This window comes from Bactrocera neohumeralis, chromosome 6 (genome assembly GCF_024586455.1).
Source record: "Bactrocera neohumeralis isolate Rockhampton chromosome 6, APGP_CSIRO_Bneo_wtdbg2-racon-allhic-juicebox.fasta_v2, whole genome shotgun sequence".
Taxonomy (NCBI): Eukaryota; Metazoa; Arthropoda; class Insecta; order Diptera; family Tephritidae; genus Bactrocera; species Bactrocera neohumeralis.
Genome location: NC_065923.1, coordinates 35,492,432 through 35,516,810, shown reverse-complemented (window position 1 = coordinate 35,516,810; position 24,379 = coordinate 35,492,432). Strand labels below are relative to the sequence as shown.

Below are 24,379 nucleotides of genomic sequence, written 5' to 3'. Positions count from 1 at the left end.
TCCCATACAAAGGTTATGTTGAAAATCACTAAAAGTGCGTTAACCGACTAACAAAAAACGTCAGAAACACTAAATTTTACGGAAGAAGTGGCAGAAGGAAGCTGCACCCAGGTTTTTTTTAAAAATTGAAAATGGGCGTGGCCTCGCCCACTTATGGACCAAAAACCATATCTCAGGAACTACTAGAGCGATTTCAATGAAATTCGGTGTATAATATTTTCTTAACACTCTGATGACATGTACGAAATATGGGTGAAATCGGTTCACAACCACGCTTTCTTCCAATATAACGCTATTTTGAATTCCATCTGATGCCTTTTCTGTATAATACGAGTATATACATTAGGAACCAATGATGATAGCGGAATAAAACTTTACAAAAATACGGTATTTGAAAAATATGTAAATGACGTATAATGAAATCTCGATTATCACTTTATCTTGCGAGAGTATAAAATGTTCGGTGACACCCGAACTTAGCCCTTCCTTACTTGTTGGCTTTAAATTCGGTCACAATCGTACTATTTTTGAAAAAATTCAGCTTTATCGGGACGAGTCAAGCAAGAACACGTTTCATACCCAAACTATCCACCAAAATCATACGAACGGACTCGCGACAGACGTCGAGCTCTCTTGGCATTTCTCTAACACTTGCCTGACGATTTTCAAGCACCATATCCACCTCTTTTTTAATATTTTCATCAGTTGAAGAGTTCGAAGGTCGTCCATAGGCTTTGAACGACTCGTAGGATTGTGCTTTTGATAAAACTGAATAAGCGTAAGCCTTTTTCAACATTCGCAATGTTTTCGCACACAAAATTTAGTTTGAGATACAAAATTTGACACAACTTACTTAAGCAGCTGCTGTAACAATCTGGTAATTAAGGATAGTCCTATCCACTTAGAAAAATACATTTGTTTAAAACATCAGTTACCCGTGAAATTTAAATTACAATTTCCAGGTAACTTTTTGTCACAAATGATTAGCGTGATGAGACGAGTTGAAGGCCGGGTGACTGCTGTAAAAATTAAGATATTTTGATGAAACTTGAACACATATTCCTTGCGAAGAAGTAAAGGGCAGTTCGTAGATGGATGTAATCGGGCTACTGCCATGCCCACAAACCGCCCTTAAAAGAAACCCCATAAAGTGCCATAATTAAGCACGAAAATAAGATAATGAACTCTAATTTGGCACAGAGGATTGTAGTAGCAAAATGCATCTGTGGGCTGACAATTTTGAAAAAGTAGGTGTGTCCCTGTCCTCTAATATGTTCAATATACATATCCTTCTTGACCACCAAAGCTACAAAAATCAAATTCACTCAGGAAAATTCTTGTAAGAACTATTACCGACAGTAAAAAAATCGACGAAATCGGATGATAACCCCGCCACGCGTTAAATCAATAACTAAATGCGTTAGAGACATTAAATTTTACACTAAATATGGTAGGGTAGCGATTTATTTTGCCGGTGTAAAAATTGGACGATGGGCGTGGCATCGCCCACTTGCAGGTAAAATCACTTATCTCAGGACCTATTTGATCGATTTCAATCAAATACGGTATGTAACATTCTTATGTCACAGCGTGAAAATGGGCGAAATCGAACTGCAACCACACCCACTTTTTATATAACACAATTTTAAATTCTATCTGATTCCATTATCATGAAGAAATTAATATAACGGATATGTGGACTCCAGTATCTATAGTTGACTTTTGACCGAAAATATCTCTTAATGTATGGGATCCACAATTTTGAATTCAGAGAGAATCTTTTCTTGATAATAGTATCTTTTTGTAAAAAAATGGGTTGAATCGGGTCAATATTTCCCTCGTCCCCATATACCTAGTATAAAGATTTTCGAAATTCTGGGTGACTATACCGTATATGTGAGTTGTCTCAGTTAAACTAAGAGAGCGTGTTTTACCCATAACAGTATATCTTCGTGCCGAAAATAGATAAAATTGAGCGAAAACTGATCAATCCCCATTTAACAAATATCAAAAATTTCGAACATCCGGCTGACTTTACTTCATATGTTAGTGATTGTATGTGTGGTACCTTAATTAACCCAGGGAACATTTTTTTAGTATGTGATATATTCGTGGTATGTACTATTGTCAAAAATAGATAAAATCGGTTCGATATTATCCCAACTCCCATTATACTAAGTACATACACAATATATTTGTATGTATAATGATATTCGTTTTTCTAACAAACCTGATGTCAGTATGTCGGTCAGTGTATGAGTTATACACATTTAGAAAATGTTTATATAAAATTGCTTGGATTCCACGTAGCCAAAAGGAGAAACGACTGGCGCGCTGTTGTTAACTCGGCTATAATCGCGTAAGCGGTGTCTACGCCAATTAAAAAGACAGCTTGGATTCCGATTGTGTAGTTGAAAATTTACACCTTAAGGTATTTTCCTGGATTTGATTCTTTCAAAATTCTAGAGTAAAAAATGTTCGGTTATATCCGAACTTAGCCGTTCCTTACTTGTTTTTTAATTATTTTCTTATACTCGTATATTTTCATAAAATCAGTCCATACTCCCTCTTTTCAAAAATTTATTTAATTTGAATTTACTAAAGATTCCTAACATTTTCCAAAAATCGCTCTTCATATTTATTTTATGTATTACAATAATTTGTCATAACAATATGCATTACTAAATTTGATGAATTTTATTTTTATTTTAGGTAAGCAATTAAAATAACATAGCTCTTGACTCCATGGAACAAAATGTAAGTTCATATCGATTTTGTTTTGTCAATGCAAAAAAAAATATCTTATCTATAACGAATTCCATGAATATATCTTGTCAAATAAAAAAATGTTTCCATACAAGAACCTGATTGTGATCGTTCCGTCTGTATGACAGCTATATGTTGTGGTGGTCCGATATAGGCGGTTCAGAAAAATTAGCTGTTTCGGTGAAAGAAAAGAAAGTCCAAAATTTCAGATCGATATTTCACAGGAACAGTAAGACGAACGCTGAACATTTATCATATATTACAGGGTCTGATGTTTCCTTCAAGGTGGTGTAAACTCCGTGGCAAGCTTAATGTACTCTGTTCAGTGTAAAGATTTTCTATATATTAAGATGAAATTGAAAGCGTCTAAAATTTCTTGGATGAAACATACGAATGTGTTACATTTTTTGTATTTTCATGACCTTCCCTGATTACTGTATGCCTCTGAAATATGTACCTCCTTTCCCAACATAACCCGAGGATTCCAAATTACTTTTGCAATAACTTCAATGATTTTGTATAGTAACAGTATTATATGAAACATAAAATTTTATGCCATCGAAATTTTTCCATAAAGAAACTCACCACACCAACTTAACAATAAACTGCTCTCTTTTAAATGTGCGAAATTGTGCGTTAATAAATTATTGTTGCTCATATACTAGTAGTGCAAAATTTTTCTCAATTTGTATTAAAAGTTCTGACTGAGCTCTGTTATGCAGAAATTGTTTACTATCAGAGGAAACCTGTTGCAAATGACGGCCAGCAAACGCCATATCAACATAAAAAGTCAATGTAAAGGCAAATATTAACATAAGCAATAAATGCTGCGAATTTCAGCCAACATGTCAACAACAATGGTCGCAGCGAATATCTCTGTTACAGTAGCTCTGCTACGATCCACATGCATTTGTGTGAGCAGCGATAACACTGATGAACAGCAACAGCTGCGTTACAATGTCAAGTGAGCGCCGAGCAAAATCAACGGCGGCAGAAACGACTCCACGCGCAATGTACTTTCATGCACCTGCACACATTTATATACATATGTATTTATATTCAGTCATTCACTCACAAACATATGTGGTCCACTGAAAAGTAAGAGCATTGTCAACAGCAGCTACAGCGGTGCTTACTCACTTCACAGCACTCGCATGCGAGTCTCGCACGTGCAAGCGACGTTGAGTTGAGCCAGTGGTTGTTGCTGTTGCTGTTGCTGCTGCTGACATTCATGAGATGCCCTGCCATAAAAGACAATGAAAATAATGGTACTGCATAAAAAGTTGAGGGGGTGGTGTTTGTTGCGAAGTCAAATGTGATATTTACTTTCATTGGAAATATAAAAACAATTGCAAGTTTACATTTCTCTTGTAAGGCACTGTGAAGTAATATGCTCACAATTCGAAAGTTGTGGATAAACCCAGCCAGAAATATATGTACATATGTATGTATGAATGTACATTGTACATGTTTATAATAGTTTCCTGTAAGAAATTTTTAAACTTTAGGGAATCGCCATGAAAATTCAAATAAACTGAATAACAGTGGGAAGACCTTTGCGCTCGTCTATGCATCCTTAAGGCTTTAGAATAATTCAGGTTATACCAAACATCGATTATCTTGTTATTTGGCTTAATGTACACTTTAGAGTCCCTAATACATTGCTCCATTATTGTAATAGCGAGAAAAGATGCTTCCGTTGATAGAAAAGAATTTCGTGTGTTTATAAAGTATTGCTTTTTGGGTAAAAAAAGTACTGTTGACGACAAAATTTGGCTCGACGGACTCTGCCCCAGAAAAATCAACCATTAAGGAGTGACTTTCTAAATTTATGCGAGGGGAAATGAGCACCTAGGCTATTATTAAAGAGGCTATTACCGACGAAACCATCAAGAAAAGTTCCCAGAATAATTTGATTTCGAATGTTGACCTAGTAGACGTGATTGTATATTAAAGTGATTCCGAAGATTGACCCAATAGCCGTGAAGTACATGTTCCCAATGTATATCTCAGACTAAAAGAGAGCAATTTTATTTCTTTTTCCCTACACACAAAAAAAAAAGTTACCAAACATAGGCTTTTCTTGGAGGTTCTGGACTGGCCATACAAAATTTCCCATAAATTAAAAAAAAGAAGTTTCTACTCGTTTCAAACCGATAAACCCAAATTCATGGATGATTTCTACTCCTGCAAAAACTTTCTTGATGTAGTTTCAAGGTTTAAGTTTTAAAGTCAGATATTTCCAATTTGGGGTACATTAACAAGCTCTGTAAGTACAAAGTGCTTTCCAAAGTAAACAGGACTTAAAAAAACAGAACAAATAGTTTTTAGGCAAAATAAATTTATTTTATTGAAAATAGTCTCCTTCTGCTTCAATACAGCTTTTTGTATGGTCCAAAAGCATGTCGAACGAGTGTTTTAGCTCGTTGGCCGGTATGACCGCCAGTATGCCGGTGCAAGCCTTTTGAATGGCCTCTATGTCTGCATAACGCTTTCCCTTCATGGGCAAATGCATTTTTCCGAAAAGGAAGAAGTCGCACGGTGCCATATCAGGTGAATACGGGGAGTGGTTAATGGTTAAAATGTGATTTTTGGTCAAATAATCGTCCTTCGAATGTTGGATTCTGAGCAAATTTTGGTCGTCAGTCAATTTGTGCGGAACAAACCGTGCACACACCTTTCGTAAGCCCAAATGTTTGGTTAAAATGCAATAAATCAATGTTTTGGAAATATTCAATTCCATTTCCATGAATTTCAATGATGATTTCGGCTGAGTTTTTATGAATTCACTCACAGTTTCGATGGAATTTGCGGTGATCACGGATTTTGATTGGCCCACATGTTGATCGTCATTTATGTCCTCACGGCCACTTTGAAAACATTGAAACCATGTTGCTACGGGATAGACAATCATCGCCATAATTTTGTTTCATCACTTGAAACGTTTCGGTAAAAGTTTTACCAATTCTAACACAAAAGTTAATGTTGGCTCTTTGTTTGAAGCTCATTCGCATCGATAACAAAAACATACTGACACTTAAAACGCAATAACTTCACTTTCAATCTATGAAATGTCCTGAAATTCTCACTGGGCAATCGATAAAGATAGCAGATTCTAAAGCACCAGTCGTCATATAGATGGCGCCAGGGCGCTAGATTCAAAAAGTCCTGTTTACTTTGGAACGCACCTTGTATATTGACTGCAAGTGGCTTTCAAAACACTTATTAGCACACAAAGTAACAAGTGCAAATGCATCGCTGCATTATTCAAAAATCGTATGAACATACATATGTACTTGTGTAGGTATAAAAGCAGACATGCAAACATGAACTTGTCTTCCGTATAAGCGTCCATCCCTCATATGATCCAACATATGTATGTACATATGTATGTAGTTAAATTTTGTATGGATGCAATTTGTATTCTCTGCTCGCTCATTTTGTAATGCATATGACATATATATATAAATATATATATATATATATGTAGAAAATATGTACGTAGTTATGAATATGACTACTGTACGAATCGCTTGCTAAGATGATTGCTCAGCAGCGATTACAGCGCCAGTTTCCCCATACGCTTTTAGCTTTGACTTTTAGTTGTCTTGTTGCTTTCGTTGGTGCGACGGCCCGTTTTGCATTTGTTCTGTCTCTTTACGAGTATTTATCATCTGGCAATTTGCAGCTTTCGCTAAACGCTGCTGTGCGCCAGCCGCAAGAACGACTCATCGAAGTGGTGCGTTTAGCGATAGTGAGCGCTAAAATTTATTAAACTCTCGCAACAAAGTTGCTAAGGAGAGTATTATAGTTTTGTTCACATAACGGTTGTTTGTAAGTCCTAAAACTAAAAGAGTCAGATATAGGGTTATATATACCAAAGTGATCAGGGTGACGAGTAGAGTTGAAATCCGGATGTCTGTCCGTCCGTCCGTGCAAGCTGTAACTTGAGTAAAAATTGATATATCATGATGAAACTTAGTACACGTATTTCTTGGCTCCATAAGAAGGTTAAGTTCGAAGATGGACAAAATCGGCCCACTGCCACGCCCACAAAATGGCGTAAACCGAAAACCTATAAAGTGTCATAACTAAGCCATAAATAAAAATATTAAAGTGAAATTTGGCACAAATAATTGCATTAGGGAGAGGCATATTTGAACGTATTTTTTTGGAAAAGTGGGCGTGGCCCCGCCTCCTACTAAGTTTTTTGTACATATCTCGGAAACTACTATAGCTATGTCAACCAAACTCTATAGAGTCGTTTCCTTCAGGCATTTCCATATACAGTTCAAAAATGGAATAAATCGGATAATAACCACGCCCATCTCCTATACAAAGGTTATGTTGAAAATCACTAAAAGTGCGTTAACCGACTAAAAAAAACGTCAGTAACACTAAATTTTACGGAAAAAACGGCAGAAGGAAGCTGCACCCAGACTTTTCTTAAAAGTTGAAAATGGGCGTGGCGTCGCCAACTTATGAACCAAAAACCATATCTCAGGAACTACTTCACCGACTTCAATGAAATTCGGTTTATAATATTTTCTTAACACCCTGATGACATGTACGAAATATGGGTGAAACCGGTTCACAACCACGCCTTCTTCCAATATAACGCTATTTTGAATTCCATCTGATGCCTTCTCTGTATAATATATACATACATTAGGAACCAATGATGATAGCGGAATAAAACTTTACAAAAATACGGTATTTGAAAAATATGTAAATGACGTATGTATAATGAAATCTCGATTATCACTTTATCATGCGAGACTATAAAATGTTCGGTGACACCCGAACTTAGCCCTTCCTTACTATTTTACTATTTTTTCTTGTATTCATTAACTGATGAACTTCATTTGTGAAGCCAATGGATATGCAAAAGTAGAAAAAACGTTAACTTCGATTGCGTGACCAAAACAAACGATTCCATATAAGAACTTGATTTGATCCATCAGTTTTTATTATGTGCTATAATAGTCCGTCTGCAAAATTTCTTCGGAGTTTGTACTGTTGCTTTGGACTATATAGTATTTGTTTGCAATCCGGTTTTGCCAGCTGCGTTAAACTATTCCAGTTAGTATGAAAGTTTTTCAAGTCGGCATCTACCATTCGTCCTCAAGAAGTTTTCGGACAACCACAAATTCTGTACACTTGTGGGTTTCAATAAAGATAGATAGTAAAGATTGAGGTTATGCACTGCGACCTACGGTCTATTGTACACCAATAAAGAGCAGCTCTGTTCGTTGGTTTTTCCAATAGGTCTTGATTATAGCTGATAACAGGCTCCCAGATCCTTAAGATTTTTCGTAAACACTAGTTTGCAAAAGACTGCAGTTTCCGTATCACCACTTGTTTTTAATGATCAGGATTCGCAACAGTATAAGAGGCTGTTTTCACCCTGGTGTTGACTAAGATTCATTAAGAATACCAGATGATGTTTAACTAAGCAAACATACCACGGGCTTTGTTGATATTCGATTGTCACTTTTTGATTTGCCCCAGTATAACGCGGTGTCTAACAGTATGATTGAAACATGATCTGTTTGTGTGAAAAACTGCTTGTTACTTTCTCATTGAACCCTCAAAATGAGCCATATTCGGTTTGAAAGAAGTTGGGTGAGAATTTCTGACGGCATGCTTCAATGTGTTTATATCGGGTTTTTCAATAAGACCGCTACAAAAGTAAACAAAGATGGTTTGGGAAACTCTTTATTCCTATGAAAGTACATTCGATGCCATTATGAATGGAACTCGAGTTTTTTCGCTTGGCCACCACGGGCCGATACTGCTGCAATTTCACGTTCGATATTCGTACGAAGTTCATCAATCGTAGCTGGCTTGTTGGTATACCCCAAAGACTTAACGTAGCCCCACAGGAAATAGTCTATCGGCGTCAAATTGGTCGACCGAGGCGCCCAATTGACTGAGTCATTTCGTGAGATAACACCTTCACCAAACTCGATTTTCAATAAATCGATAGGGACATTCGCCTTGTGGCTTGTGGCGCTGTCCTTTTGGAACCACATATTGTCCAAGTCCATATATTCCAATTCGGGCCAAAAATTTTCGGCTATCGTTGAGCGGTAGCGATTTCCATTCTCAGTAACGTGCCGGTCTTGATCATTACGGAAGAAGTACAGAATCCAATGTGGTTTAACGTGGGTATCTGCCTAAGGAGGCTCAAATCCACGGTGTTTTCTATTACTAGAAACACACAGATCAAAACAATGCGTTGATCAGCGCCCCAAAGTGTAAGTGTGTGCACCCACACTACACTCTGGAAGAACCAAGGTATGAGTGCCTGCCACACACACATACACTTTGGTGGGACTCCCTTTCCACCTTGGTCGGGTGCGAGGCCCATCTAAAACCTCTGCCGTACTCTGGGTCCGGCACCCGGCCGCAGTGCGACTCCACATTGGACTAAGTCCTTCCTGCATTTAGGTTTAAACCACAGCCACCACGAATCTCCCCAAAGGGCCAAGACCCAATGAGCAGACTGGAGCGAACTCCAGGGGCGGCTGCTCCCCGTGGTACCATGTTTTAGTCTTTGGTGTGACCTGTAGCCCAAGCTTGCGCTTAAGCTACTGCCAGTCGAGCCCCCAAAAATTCCGTGGAATACGGAAGAAGTACAGCCCAATGACGCTGCCGTCCCATAAACCTCACCAAACCGTAATTCATTCGTGATGCAATGGTGACTCATGGAGTACATGTGGATCGCTGAACATGATTTTTCGATGAAAATCCGGATTATTTTCATGTTGTTGCTCAGCCCAATTCACGAACATACGACCATTCTAAAGGTCAAGTGGCTTCAGTTCTTTAGTCAATTTGAACTTGTAAGGATGTAGGCCAAGATCTTTCCGCCAAATTCGCCACAACGACGTCAGAGAGATACTCAACGCTTGAAAACGACGTGTGAGAGACTGATTTGGGTCTTCCCCAATTAATGCGCTAGTGGCAATAATATTCTCGAGCATTTCTTTTGTCTCACTATCCAGTTATTCTTCGCGTTACTTTGCTTCAAAAATAGGATCGAAACAGCGAGCGAAGGTTAGGCTTTGGAAGAAGCCCGCTTTTCCTGATTTAAGTTGATTAGGAACAGCCTCTATTTCTTCCACGTTGGGCGGAGAAGATGATATTGATGAACGATGGTTGACAGATGTTAAGGTTAGAAATTTAACACTTGTAGCGGTTAACTCTGTATCCCGGAGGCGCAAGCACTCCAGAAAATTTTCAGAACCCTAATTAAGCGTTTGGAGCAGCCATATTTTCCAAGTGAGCTCACGGATATACATATTTCCATACTTTCTAGTCCCTTAGTTTATGAGATTTTAAACTGAAATTTTGCACAAGTTCTGTATTATAGCTTCGGTGCAGCCGAAGTCATCTTATTTGCTTGTATTCATACGTTTAATTTTCGTGAAACACTCACCCTACATTTTCGCAGCGCACAAATCGTCAGCGCCCACTGTGCGCGTCAACGGAGTAAATAGTTGCTTATCGGTCGTGTGTTTTCTTGCTGCTCGCTGCGTAAGCATTCGCCAAGCGCGCGCAGTACGCGCAAGTGGGCAGCGTTGCAGCGTCGATGTCGGTGCTGGCGCGCGGCTGATTCACCGGCTGGTTGTTGCGGCCAGTGCTGCCAGCGCGTCAGTTAGAATTCGTTTGTGAAACGTATTGGTTGTTCGCGGGAGCTCTATCGGCAGCTGTGCTGTGTGTGACGGACGCGTAAAAATCTGTGCGTAAAATTTCGTAGTGAAATTGGCGCGCAACTTGCAACTTTCGACTGCCAGTTGTGGGTAGTGTGTGCGTTTGTGCTTTTGTTAACACTCCCACTTATCATCAATCACTCGGTCACACCGAAGCCGAAAGTGCGGATGAAATGTTGTTTGTTGGTTTGTGGGGGGTGGTGATTTTTGACGCAAAGCGATTTTGTGATTTTGTGACTTACAACTCAATCGCTATTTCCTAGTTGATTGCTGTGCATGTTGTTATTGCTGCTGACGCTTTCCTTACCATTGTGTGCGTGTGATAGCGGGAGTGTTTTTTTTTTTTGTTGACGCGTCAAACATTTTGATCTTTTGACGTAACACAAAAAGATTCGTGTTTGTTTTTGTGAGTGCGGTCCTTTGGAATCGTCTAAGCGCATATCTTTTGCAATATTTTGTTAGACAACAAAGTGTCAGTGAAGTGTTGAAAGTGCTTTTTGCTTTTTGGTATGTTGGGGGTTGCGGCGCCACCCTAAATAACTGTGCGTGTTGTCAGTTCTCGTTTGAGTGCTGAATTTCGCTTTGTGAAAAATATTTCATTTATTATATTTTGTTCGTACTTCTATCAATCGGTGTGATTTTGTGGGTGGCTTGGTGTTGACAAGCGAATTCAAGTGTTTCTTCGACGCTCGCCTTAAAGAATGCGCAAAGATAAATGAAAATTTATTAATTATTTACACAGACAAAACGCTGAAGTTATAAAGTAATATATACATACATACTCGATACATACATATAGCGATATGTACATACAAAGTACCAACAACAAACTGCTGAATTGAAAGATTATTCTATTTTAATATCTTATCTTCAAAGCATTACGGTGGTACCAAACAAAGCGACGCGAAACGCCTGTTTTCAGCTGGCGCTCAACGAAATGTTGAAAGTGCAGACAAACATATTTTTTTTTTAATTTCAACGCCGTTCATAAATGAAATAAAATTGTTTAATAAATAAACCTGGAAAGCTGTTTTCGGATTGTGAACATTGCTGGATGTGTTTTGTTGTGGTTGTTTTTTTTTTTTTGTAAAAATATTCATTTAACTCTAAATTGTTATTACTGTTTCAATGATTTACGTTATGTTGAGTATCAAATTTGTTAGAATGATTAGAATGTGCGAAAGGACTTTCTTCGTACAGACATCCTTATACTGGCGTGACAGAAGTCAAACAACTGTCAAATATGCTCATAGTTTTATAATTTGTATGCAGCAGCCCGCAATAATGCGTTGCTATCGCCCAAGAAACTAAATTTTCAAATTCGACAGCACGTTTCGGCTTGAGTTTGGGTGTTGAGACAGTAGTGAAGAAATGTGTTTGTTTTTTGTTGAAAACGCTAACAAATTGTCAGATGGTGAGCGTATTTAATTATGACTTTCCTTAGCGCTAGCGAAGGACAGCACTTTTGCCAGTTAAGGCATTCAATATATTAATTCCTCCTCAGCACGAAGTAACAACTCTCTGTCGGTGTTGTGAAATCGGAAGGGAACATTGTTGTGAAGGGATTGTGAACGGGTCGAACGTGAATATATCGTCACCTAAAATGCAAAACAACATAACATCATTTTTCATAAGTTTACAGGCGAAGAAAAAACGATATAATAGAAACCACTCATATTTAAATAAAATTTGGTTTTTGGTTATAAAATGGTTATATATTGGTTATATATGACAGTGGAAGCAAAACATTTTATGCTATATAATGTATATGTAATATGGATTTAATGAATTGTATGTAATAAAAACTCAATTTGGATTTTTTTGATGATATGTTGTTTTGCATTTTAGGTGACGATATGAGACATGTATGTATGGAGTCAAGAATTATCGCATCTCTTGGCTTGTTCACTTCCCCCCACATAGGCGATCAAAGTCACTTTACTTATACCGTTCGAATTACTTGCACGGAATACATACACAGGGTCGGCCCGACACAATTTACCGCCTTAGGCTAGTGTCAAATTGTGCGCCTATTAAAAGGCCGATTTTGCATTGATCACTAAAGTTATAACTTTGAAAAGTATTAAAGTTATTATATTAAAAACCAAAGCACTTATATTCCAAAGGTTTAACATACAACCTTATTATGGTTTTCAACTCGATTCAGTTGAATTAAGCGATCTTTCAGTTCAGTGTGAAATTTTCGATAAATCGATTTTTGCATTATCGGATAGTATATACTATAAAAACATTCTCTCAAATTTTGAAGTCAAAATTCAAATTATTACGGTCGCTTGTAGAAAGCGAACAGAGTGGGGAGCATAATGATTCCAATCTTTACACGCGTTTTTCTGAGAATGGTGTTTTTCAAAACGGTTTCTACTCTCAAAGGAAGAGTTTTGAAGATATCTAGTTCCAATTGCCAGAGAACACTTTTAATATCATTCGCTATGGAAGCTTTTATTTTTTTTTTTTTGAAATTTTCTTATTTTCACTGTCGAAAAAAGGGCAAAATTCGATACCGTTTGTTTAAACCGCCGCCATTTTATCAATTTTCAAAGAAACAAAAAAAGCTTCCATAGCGCGATAGCGACTTTTCTGCAGATTAATAATCTTTGTGAAATTTTTGGTTTAGACCAAAATCGTGAACATCGTACAGGATCTATTTTTACATGTCATTTCAACCTTTCTCTCGAAAATTTTCTGTATCGCCGACTCATCAAATGTTGTCATTGTCCATGCCTTTGCACCATATAGCAGGACGGGGATGATGAATGACTTGGGAATTTGGGTTATGTTCGTAGAGAGAGGACTTTACTTCTCAATTGCCTGCTCAATCCGAAGTAGCACCTACTGGCAAGAGATATTCTGTGTTGGATTTTGAGGCGATAGACGCAATTATCTACAACTTCGAAGTTATGTCTGTCAACAGTGATGTGGGAGCCAAGAAGCGATTGTGAAGATAGGCAGTCACCTTGTCTGAAACCTCGTTTGGTATTGAAAAGCTCCGAAAGGTCCTTCCTGATCCTGACGGAGCTTTTTGTATTGCTCAACGTCAGCTTACACAGCCCTATCAGTTTTTTGATGTGTGTCGATCTGTTTTCACGGATGTTTACCAAGATTTACCGCATGGTGAATCTGCTCCAATCAGTTTGTTGACGGCGGCCTTCAGTCTTTCACACACTACGCCCGATGAGCCTTATATGCGATATTAAGAAGGCTTATCTCACGGTAGTTGGCGTAGATTGTGGGGTCCCCTTTTTGTGGATTGGGCGAAGCACTCTTAAATTCCAATCGTCGGGCATACTTTTGTCCGACCATATTCTACAAAGAAGTTGAGGCAAGTTTTTTATCAGTTCTTCGCCGCCATATATTGAATAGCTCGCCAATTCTTTGTGATGCTTCAAACGGGCAATTGCTATTCGAACCTCTTTGTGGTCGGACAATGGAACGTCAGCTTCATCGTCATCGATTGTGGAATCGGGTTCGTATTCTCTTGGCGTTATACTTTCACTGCCATATTCATTTGATGAAATATTACTCTGCCTTAAAGCAAAGAAATTCAGCTGACATCAAGTTCGTAAAAGCGTTCGGCTATAGAACATCACCTGAAGTCAAATTGTACCTAAGTTGTGAATATACTTGTATACTAAATTTGTTTATTTGAGGCTACTAGAATGCTTAAGAGTTGACATTATACTCTCATTACTAAAAGCCAAATCCTCCTCAAACTCAACCAAAACTTTCAACAAAAAAAGCTCCACTAAAGCGTAATTTAATTCCGTTATAAAGTTATGAAAGCTAAAAGTGTTTAGTTATGAAATTTTATATACTTCAAAGCACCATAAGCGCGTGCAACATGTCCGTTGAGTGAGCACGGAGTAAACCATATCAATTAAATTAAAAATAATCTAATATGAAAATAATTATCCGACCACTTTGTGGCAAGCTAAAGCTCTGTTGCATCCGTTTTTAGCTTGTGGGCTCTTCATTAAACTTAAACTAAAAATACAACGCTTTGTGTACGCAGAGCGGAAAGCGCGCACTAACTGGCTGACAATGTTGCTGCAACTGCAACGGCCTGCAGCGCTTAGTGCGCGGCGCGAGGGCGAGGGCGAGCAACCGTTGGCTTATGCATAAATTAATTATGCGCTTATTATGCACTCAAAACAATAACTTTTATGAAAATAACGCCGAGTGAACTTGGGCACAGACATGCACTGATCTAGCTGCATACATATAAGGTATGGCTGTGTGTGTGTGTATGGCCATGTGTGCGTTTGCTAAAGCGCTTCAACTCACTTTCAATTAAGCCACTTAAAATCGCTTGTATGACAATGCACGGCAGCGTTGGTGCAGGCAAGCGAGGGCATGTTGCACGTGCAATAGATGTGCAGGTTGCTTGACAGAGAGTGCAGTGCAACATGTGGCAGCAAAGCCTGAGCACTTGAATGTCGAAACAATGAGTGGCTGATCGTTGCCAGAGTGTGCATGCGGGACTAGATAGCAGAGTATGCCGGTTGCTGGATGATAAATATTTCGAATAACTCATTTGTTTTGCTGCACGGAGTGATAGACTAAGCGATAATCCGTAGTCGGTAGTTGCATTGAAAGCGTTTGGACGCTGACTTTTTGCACCTCACACTTAGCATGCGCATATAAATGTGCAGTTATACGGTGATAAGCAGCGGGATGCTGGCAAATTGGTGCAGCTCGACAATTGTTCGAATGGCACAATTGTGGGAACAGACTGTCTGTTGGGCGCGGGGCACTAAAATTAGTTGCAGCTACTGTGTGGAAGGTGAGCGGGTGCGCGTTTCCTTTTGTCAATTGAATTCGTTGTGGTGCCACACATACACAGATATATATGTATATACTTATGTATATGTGAAAATATGTGTTTGCTTGTATGCGTGCCCCAGAATTGCTTGCTAGACGTGCCTTGGTGCAATTGACAGCCAGCGGTATTTGACGCTCGCACCAGCTGTCAACGTAAACACACAGAAAGTGTGTGATAAGAATGCAAATAGTGCACAAAAGTAGAAAACAATCACAATCTATGCGCTCACACAACTCAACGCACTGTTTTATGGCAGTGTATGTACATATCGTCACCTTAAATGAAAAACAACGTAACACCACTTTTTATAAGTTTGCAGGCGGAGCAAAAACGATATAATAGAAACAGAATTTGAGTTTTGGTTATTAAGTGGTTATATATTGGTTATGTATTAGTTATGTATGTAATGGTTATGTATTGGTTATGTATTAGTTATATCTGGTAGCGGAAGCTGAAATTTTTATGCTACATACGTATTTGTAATATGACGCGGTAAATCGTAAGCAATAAGAAACTCAATTTCGATTTTTTGAAGATGCGTAGTTTTGCATTTTAGGTGATGATATATAACTCTATATACATATATGTTTCTTAGTTTTTGAGCTATCGCTCTGAAATTTTGCACATATTCGTTTCTTGTAAAGATGCTGCTTATTTGTCGGAACCGCCGTTGACGGTCCACTATATCATACAGCTGCTATATAAACTCAATGATCAAATTACAGTCCTAGTATGAACAACTTTTTTATTTTACAAGAGATCTTTACGAATTTTGGCATGAATTAATTTCTGAAGAAACAGCGTAAACTCCCAAGAAATTTTTCAGATCAGACCACCATAGCATAAAACTGCCCTACAAAGTGAACGATCGGAATCAAGTACTTGTATGGGAATTTTTTTTATTTTACAAGATATCTTCACGAAACTTGGCGTGAATTAAGATACAAATCAAAGGCATAATTTTCGAGAGAGTTGTTCAGATCAGATCACTATAGCATATAGCTGCCATACAAACTGAACGTTCAAAATTGAGGTCTTGTATGAGAAACTTTTGTATATGACAAAATATCTTCACTAAATTTTTTATAGATTAATGCCTTAGGCCACGCTGCAATATCCGAAGAAATTGTCTAGATCGAACTACTATAGCATATGGCTGTCAAGCAAACTGAACGATCAAAGTCATGCCCTTGTATGGAAACCATTTTTATTTGCAAGATATCTTCACGAAATTCGGCTTGGATTATTACCTGATGCAAAGCTATAATACCTAGGCGATTTTTCATATCGGACCACTCTTTGCATACCTATATAGCAGCCACTCAAACTGAACAATCACTGTTGAAGACTAGAGGCTCAAATATAATTCACAAGAAACCGCATTATTCCGCGCAAAATGTTTTTAGTGCACGTATGGTATATTTTTCTATTACTTAGTACTAGCTTCACCTGCTTTCCCAATGCAATGAAGAGCAAGAGTTTATGTGCTTTTCCATGAAGCCTTAGTGCTCAAAACCGCTTGCATGCAAACAATTATGGAGCCGCACAGACAAAGTACAGATTGTGCCATTGTATGTGTGCGCGTATTGTTCGCACATATGTATGTATTTGTTCAAGCGCTGGCGATGGCGGTGGTAAAAATCTAAATTGCCATTAAACTGCGGGAAAACGCAAGAAATTGCGTTGATAAAAGCAGCATATAGGAAGCAAAAACGTTTACGTACGATAAGACCGAAGCTATAATACCCTCTACGAATGAAAAATTTGTTTGGAGTTTGTAGCGTTGCCTTCTGACAATAATCCGTGCGAAATTTCGTGAAGATATCTCGACAAATAAAACAATTTCATGGAAGATATCGATTTTTATCGTTCAGTTTGTATGGCAGCTATATGCTATAGTAACCCGATCTGATACATTTCTTCGGAGACAGTACTGTTGCTTTCGATAATAATCTATGTTAAATTTCGTAAAGATATCTTTTCAAATAAAAAAGTTTTCCATACAATGGTTTGAGCTGGATGGGACAATTTGTATGGCAGCTATATGCTATAGTGGTCGGACAACGGTGGTTCCGTCGAGTGTGCAACTTCTGGGTGAAAAAAGAATGTGTTAAAAATTTGAGATAAATATCTCAAAAACTATCATCAAATCAGCTCATCATTTTATATATTGGGTAGTCGAAAAAGTCTTTTCGTATTTGGTCAATAGATGTCGTTGCAGTTGTACATATATCTCCCGTGCTACCAATCGCATTGTGTCATACCATATATTGTTGGAAAGGAGAGATATTTAAGCTTCATTTAGTGAAAAAAAATTAAATTCGGGGAAGTTAAAAAAAAGTTCCAACTGTTCAAAATGTGTGAAAATAATGAAGATATTCGCTATACTATATTTTGAAATTTTTGTATAAAAAGGGATTGAAAAGGTATCATCCACTATGAGCTGTTCCAGCCTGGTCGAACGATTGATTCTACATTTTACTGTCAACAACTGATGAGATTGAAGCAAGCAATCGAAAAAAAGCGGTCAGAACTGATCAAGAACAGGACAACGTTAGACCTCCCACATCTTTGATGACTCCGAAAAAACTCGGAGAGCTTGGCTGAAAAGTTTTGATGCACCCACCATATAGCCCTGAACTTGCACCATCGGACTACCATTTGTTTCGGTCAATGCAGAACTTCCTTAATGGAGTAAAGTTGGCTTCAAGATAAACCTGTGAAAATTACTTGTCGCAGTTTTTCGCTGATGAAATAATGTTTCTAGCGGAAAATTGGCAAAAAGTGGTCAACCCAAATGGTACATATTTGGTTCATTAAAGTGTATTATAAATATAAAAAAAAATAAGTTGAAGTTTGATTAGAAAAACGAAAAGACTTTTTCGACTATCTAATATACGAGATGTGTTCAAAAAGTATCGCGAATTTTGTGTTTTTTCAAAAATTATTTATTTATTGATGAATATCTATTTTGTTCCCTTCAAAGTAATCCCCATGAGATATTATACACTTGTGCCAACGGTTTTTCCAATCTTCGAAGCACTTCAAAAAATCATTTTTTTTATCTTCTTCAGCTCCTCCTTCGATGCCGTCTTTATCTCGTCAAGAGAAGCGTAACGTCGTCCTTTCATGGGCCTCTTCAGTTTAGGGAACAAGAAAAAGTCAAGGGGGCCAGATCTGGGGAATACGGTGGCTGCGGCATCATTAGTGTGTTGTTTTTGGCCAAAAAGTCGCGCACAAGCAACGATGTGTGAGCAGGGGCGTTATCGTGGTGCAAAAGCCAATTTTTGTTCTTCCACAAATCCGGGCGTTTCTGGCGGATTGCTTCGCGCAAATTGCGCATAACTTGCAGGTAATATTCCTTATTGACCGTTCTTCACTGTGGCAAGAACTCATGATGCACCACGGCCCTGCAATCGAAGAAAACTGTCAGCAAAACTTTCGCGATACTTTTTGAACACACCTCGTATTACATCTTCGTTGCACATTTAATAGACCCTGTTCAGGGTATAAATATACATATGTATATAGATATAAATATGTCAGCGCCATGTGCAAGAATATAAACACACAGTCATCTAAGCAAAATATATCTAAAAATGTGTGTGTGCGTGTGTTTATTTGAGCAGAATGTCATCGACGGTGTTGACGCGCAAATGTGTCGCTTCCGCCGAACGAAAACACTTGGCGGCATGAATTTGGCTTTGCTCCCATTGCAACCAACGCGCTGTTATTTGTTGCACTTGCGCTCGACGGCGAGCATTTGCCTAAAATGTTATCATCTCTGCTCAGTTGATATTTCATATTTTACGATGTTTTCGTTTAAGCTTTTGCTTTTTTATATGCGGGCTACGACGCACAGCTGAAATTTTCTCAATATCCATCGACGGACTGAGCGCATGGTTCAATATTGTGCACTCGCATGAGTTCGGAAAAATCGCATTTAGAAAAGCAAAAACAATAAAAAGCAATAATAAATAAATAAATGAATTGCTTTGAGTTCAAAGCGTCATAATTTCTCAAATTGCTTGATCGTCTTAGCAGCCTGCATACATACACATACACATCGCTTCTTATTAAACATCCATTTCAATGAAAGCAAATGTGCAAGCTTTCTGAAGACGAAAAGGGTTGCGGGGCAGCGGGCGATCTCGATTTGAGCGCTATTGACAACCTTAATTGCATTTAATTCATTTTCATCGACAATCCATGTGAGTTCAAATGGCGCACATTGCCCAATTTCCACTTATGATATTGCTTTTCGACAATGGGCGGGGCAAGTGCATTAAGTCCTCCACTTAAAATTATAGCGGAGACGTCTGGTGAATGTACGCTGCTCTGTTGCAACGGAAAAAGCTTAATTTATGAATTTATTATTCTAAAATGTTTGATTACTTCATGAGCTGATGGATAAATTGAAATTTTATTTACGCTTCTGTACGTGACAAAGAATTTTTCGCTCAAATAAAATGCGAGTATAATAAAAAGGACGAAAAATGTATTGGATAACTTGGTAGAAATCAGGCCATTGTCACATCCACAAAATGCAGTTGGTCTAAGGTATCACAGTGTCCTTAAGGTAGTCCATCCATTGATTCCAATTTTTGATGACTCGTTTGTTCATTTCCACTGGTAACTGCCGAATGGCACTCGTAATGTTTTGCTCCAAGGCACGAATCGAAGTGCAGACATTAGACTTTACATAACCCTACAGAAAAAAGACACCGAAGTGCTATCACACGATCTAGGTGACCAATCGACGGGCACAAAACGTGAAATTATCAAATTATCTGCTCACCGAAGTGTTCTCTCAATAAATCCATTAACTGATGCGATGTGTGGGGAGTGACGCTATCTTGTTGAAACCAAATGTCGCCGAGATTACGAGCTTCAATTATAGACATCAAATATTCAGTTTTTTGGCGCAATATCGGTTGACATTGTCGGTTACGTTCTCTCCGGCATACTTTCTGAAGATATATGGACCGCTGATATCCAAACCGTTGTTTGATTATTGTATCTCTTCAGGTTGCTCTTCGTCTTAAATACGGCAATTTTGGTTGTTTATATACCCATGGGTTACATCACTGAACAAAATTTGTCTCGAAACGTCGGATCTTCTTAGATCATATTTGGTAGGAATTTATTTTAAAATCTCGACGGAAAATGTACTAAGTCATTCCATACGTCAGTCCGAGATGCTGCGCACGGCGCCGAAACGACTATCCACGGTTGTCGTGTACACTCTCACCTACGACTGCTACATTTTGTTCAGTGCGTGCTGGACTTAGTCTATTCAATCGAATATTATCCAATAATGAATACTGGATCTCAAGATGGGTGTGAGAAGAATAGAATTTTAATTATTAAATAGGTCCACAAATAATATATGTACAGACGTACAGTTACGATGACGGAACACTGTCCTTTTACACAGCATGCACAAAAAATGGGCCTGCCTTTTAACCATCAGCTCTATCAAAAATTAGACAAAAAATAACTGGAACTCATCAGGCATCAAATCTGGAATGGTTGTCTAGAAAAACAAAAAAAAACGATGAAACGGGGAAACGGCGAAAGCAAGAGCAAGCAAGGCTCTACGATAATGCAGCACAGCGCTCATTAAGCCCATAACGGCAGCACACCTGCCTACCTACCTTTATAAAAGGTGGCGCAAAAATAACCTTCCGATGTTTTTTGGAAAATGAAAAACTTTTTTAAAAAATGAAAAACTTTGATTCTGCTTGTGGATTATTTTTATTTGGTCTTTTAAATTTTTTTACATCAAGTCGAGTATGATATCATGTAAGTGGCCTCCGCCATTTCATGTGAGCCCTTTTTTTCACTTTGGCCAGAACTTCCGGCGATAGGTCCTCACATTCTTGACAGATATTGTCTTTAAGAGCTGTAAGAGTCTGAGGCTCGTTGACATAAACCCGCGACTTCAAAAAGCGCCACTTGCTGGCCAGTGCAATTTACCCAAACGGGAGATTAGGCGCCCGGGAAATGTATCCTTCAGCATATCGGTTGTGGCACGTGCAGTGTGTGCCGTTGCACTGGCCTGTTGGAACCACAGGTTTTCCAATCCCAATTCATCAAGTTGGGGCAAAAAGAACTCGTTGATCATTGCTCTGTAGCGCTCACCACACACAGTAACCGTTTGGCCAGCGACGTCTTCGAAGAAAAAAGGTTCGATGACTCCTCCAGCGAAAACAGCACACCATACAGTGACTTTGAGCGAGTGTAATGGCTCTTCGTGGGTTACACGCGGATTTTCAGTGCCCCAGAAGTGTAAATTTTGCTTATTTACGTACCCGTTAAGATTGAAATGGGCCTCATCACTCATGATTATTTTTTATGAAAAATCATCTTCCTCTTGGTGGTGATTAAGGATGGCTTGAGCGTATGTTAGACGCGATTGGTCAGCAGCTAACAGTTGATGCACCATCTGGACTTTGTACGGAAATATCTTCAAATCTTGTACCAAAACTCGCTGTAAACACCATCGACTGATACCCATTTGCGTGGCACGTCGTCTGGTCGATGTCGACGGCGCTTCCATGACATCCTCGGCAACAGCAGCAATATTCTCTGCAGAACGGCTACTCCGGGGTCTGCCACGCCTGGCAGCATCTAGTGTTGTGCCAGTCTCTTCGAAGCGAACGGCTAAACGTCGCAGTGTTTCACCAGTAGGCATCGGACGGCCAGGAAATCTGCGACGAAATTCACGTTGTGATAAAGTCACCGACCGATTATTGGTCAAACTGATTACTATTTATCAATAACCCGCATTTTGGAGCAGTGTAGCGTATCATTGTTTATTTACGTGTATTTCGCATGTGTTTACTACACAAATGTCAAAACAGAACTGACATTAGAGGTCAATTACAAAATTTGTAGCATCTTCTAATCATCTTTTGACTTTTGCGCCATCATTCGCCATCTAACGTCCAACAATAGTCGAAATCAGACTATAGTTTTTCAAGTTCAAGTCATCAAACAGGTGGACCTCAGCGCCTATAATTGTTTTTATGGTATATCGCAAATATCGGTAAAATTTTTAGGTATATTATTGCAATTCTGAGATAATCTTTTTCTGATAATAATGCACTTGAAGCGTTTGTTTGCAATTTGCGTTCATATTTTAATAAGTTCTTTGTCCAATAGATCACTTCTTGAGTGTGTGAGTAAGGAAAAAATTGGCGGTGGCCATATTGACGAATATGTTGGGTACTGTGTGTAGTCTAGTTCAGAGCGTAATTTCTTCAATTATCGAGGTAGCGTCACTTTGAGACCAATATCTTGAGCACAATTGGATAGAAAATTACGAAACTTTGACAGTAGTCTAACTGAGGTTAGTACTTCAAAGCAAAGTTTGCGATTTTTTGGTTCTCGCATGAAAGGCCAGCTCCTTTTCAGCTAATGTAACAGTCTAAATAACTCGTTTCATAAAAAAACTACAAACAAAATATTGTAATTAGAGATAATAATATGAAAACGTTAGCTTTTGGCAACCAGTGATTGCCAAAAATTTGGTGCCTTTTTCAATAAATCGAGAGCCCTAGTTGACTTGGCGCATTTAGCCTTCGCTGTCACATTTTATCGTATTAACTCGATTTCATTTTTATCAACTCTTCATTATCAATCTGACAATATTATGACTGTGTGTATGTGTGTTTACTTAAGAGTACACACACAACCGCTCCCATAAAAATATATACTTTGTTGTGAACATACATTTCTTACAATGTATCATACATACTTATGCGTGTTTGTCTGTATGTAAATGCAACACAGCTCTGATAGCTGGATTCACTTAATGTTTATAGCAGTCACCGTTTAATTGAATACCAATGTGATAAAGCGATTTGACGAGGGAAAATTCTTCCGGCATGCACATATGCACACCTACAGACATATATATAGGTACGTGTAATGCAAAAGTTCTTATCACACGTACTAATTGCCGCTTTTGATATCGGACAGCGCTACAGATTACTGGCTAATTACGCATTACACTGTGACGATTTTATTGGAATGTCGAATAATAATAATTTTCGGTGTAAATGCTCAAGTATTACTCATAAAAATATTTAGAGTGTAAATATTCAGTACTTCCGGCGTCTCTAGATATGACACTGAAATGCAACTGGAAATATGCTTGATTCATAGCCTAGACGCCAGTAAAGATTGTTGAATACTGTTGGATTCTTGGAAAAACGTATGGTACACTTATTTAAATCTTCTTCTTCTTAATTGGCGTAGACACCGCTTACGCGATTATAGCCGAGTTAACAACAGCGCGCCAGTCGTTTCTTCTTTTCGCTGCGTGGCGCCAATTGGATATTCCAAGCGAAGCCAGGTCCTTCTACACTTGGTCCTTCTAACGGAGTGGAGGTCTCTTCCTCTGCTTCCCCGGCGGGTACTGCGTCGAATACTTTCAGAGCTGGAGTCTTTTCATCCATCCGGACAACATGACCTAGCCAGCGTAGCCGCTGTCTTTTAATTCGCTGAACTATGTCAATGTCGTCATATATCTCGTACAGCTCATCGTTCCATCGGATGCGATATTCGCCGTGGCCAATGCGCAAAGGACCATAAATCTTTCGCAGACTTTTTCTCTCGAAAACTCGTAACGTCGACTCATCGGTTGCTGTCATCGCCCAAGCCTCTGCACCATATAGCAGGACGGGAATTATGAGCGACTTATAGAGTTTAGCTTTTGTTCGTCGAGAGAGGACTTTACTTTTTAATTGCCTACCCAGTCCGAAGTAGCACCTGTTGGCAAGAGCAATCCTGCGTTGGATTTCCAGGCTGACATTACACTTATTTAAATAATGTCATTATTAATTGGCAACTTTATTTAAACAACATAAGGGGTGATCCATACTCTTTTAAAGAAAAAAACACAAAAACTTTAAATTTAAAGGGGGATGTTTATTATCATTCAAAAGAACATCCTTTGGCATTTATTTTTTGAAGATTATCTCTTTCAAATGTTGGTCACGGCTACGTCTGAGACGGTCCATTTATTGACTCCAATTTTCTATGACTC

The 24,379-nt window shown here is 38.5% G+C and overlaps 1 protein-coding gene across 4 annotated transcripts in view; it reads left to right on the top strand.

Moving 5' to 3' along the window:
- Positions 1 to 24,379, top strand: part of LOC126762990 (four and a half LIM domains protein 2) — a 253,696-nt gene that overhangs the window by 122,398 nt on the left and 106,919 nt on the right. Inside the window, exon 1 of one of the 4 annotated variants that reach the window (XM_050480121.1) lies at positions 10,397 to 10,513. The exons of 2 other annotated variants lie outside the window; for them this stretch is intronic. The gene's annotated coding sequence lies outside the window, so the exon portion shown is untranslated. Of the gene's footprint in view, positions 1 to 10,396; positions 10,514 to 24,379 lie in introns of those variants that run through there. One more of the 4 variants, XM_050480122.1, reaches the window with a different exon arrangement.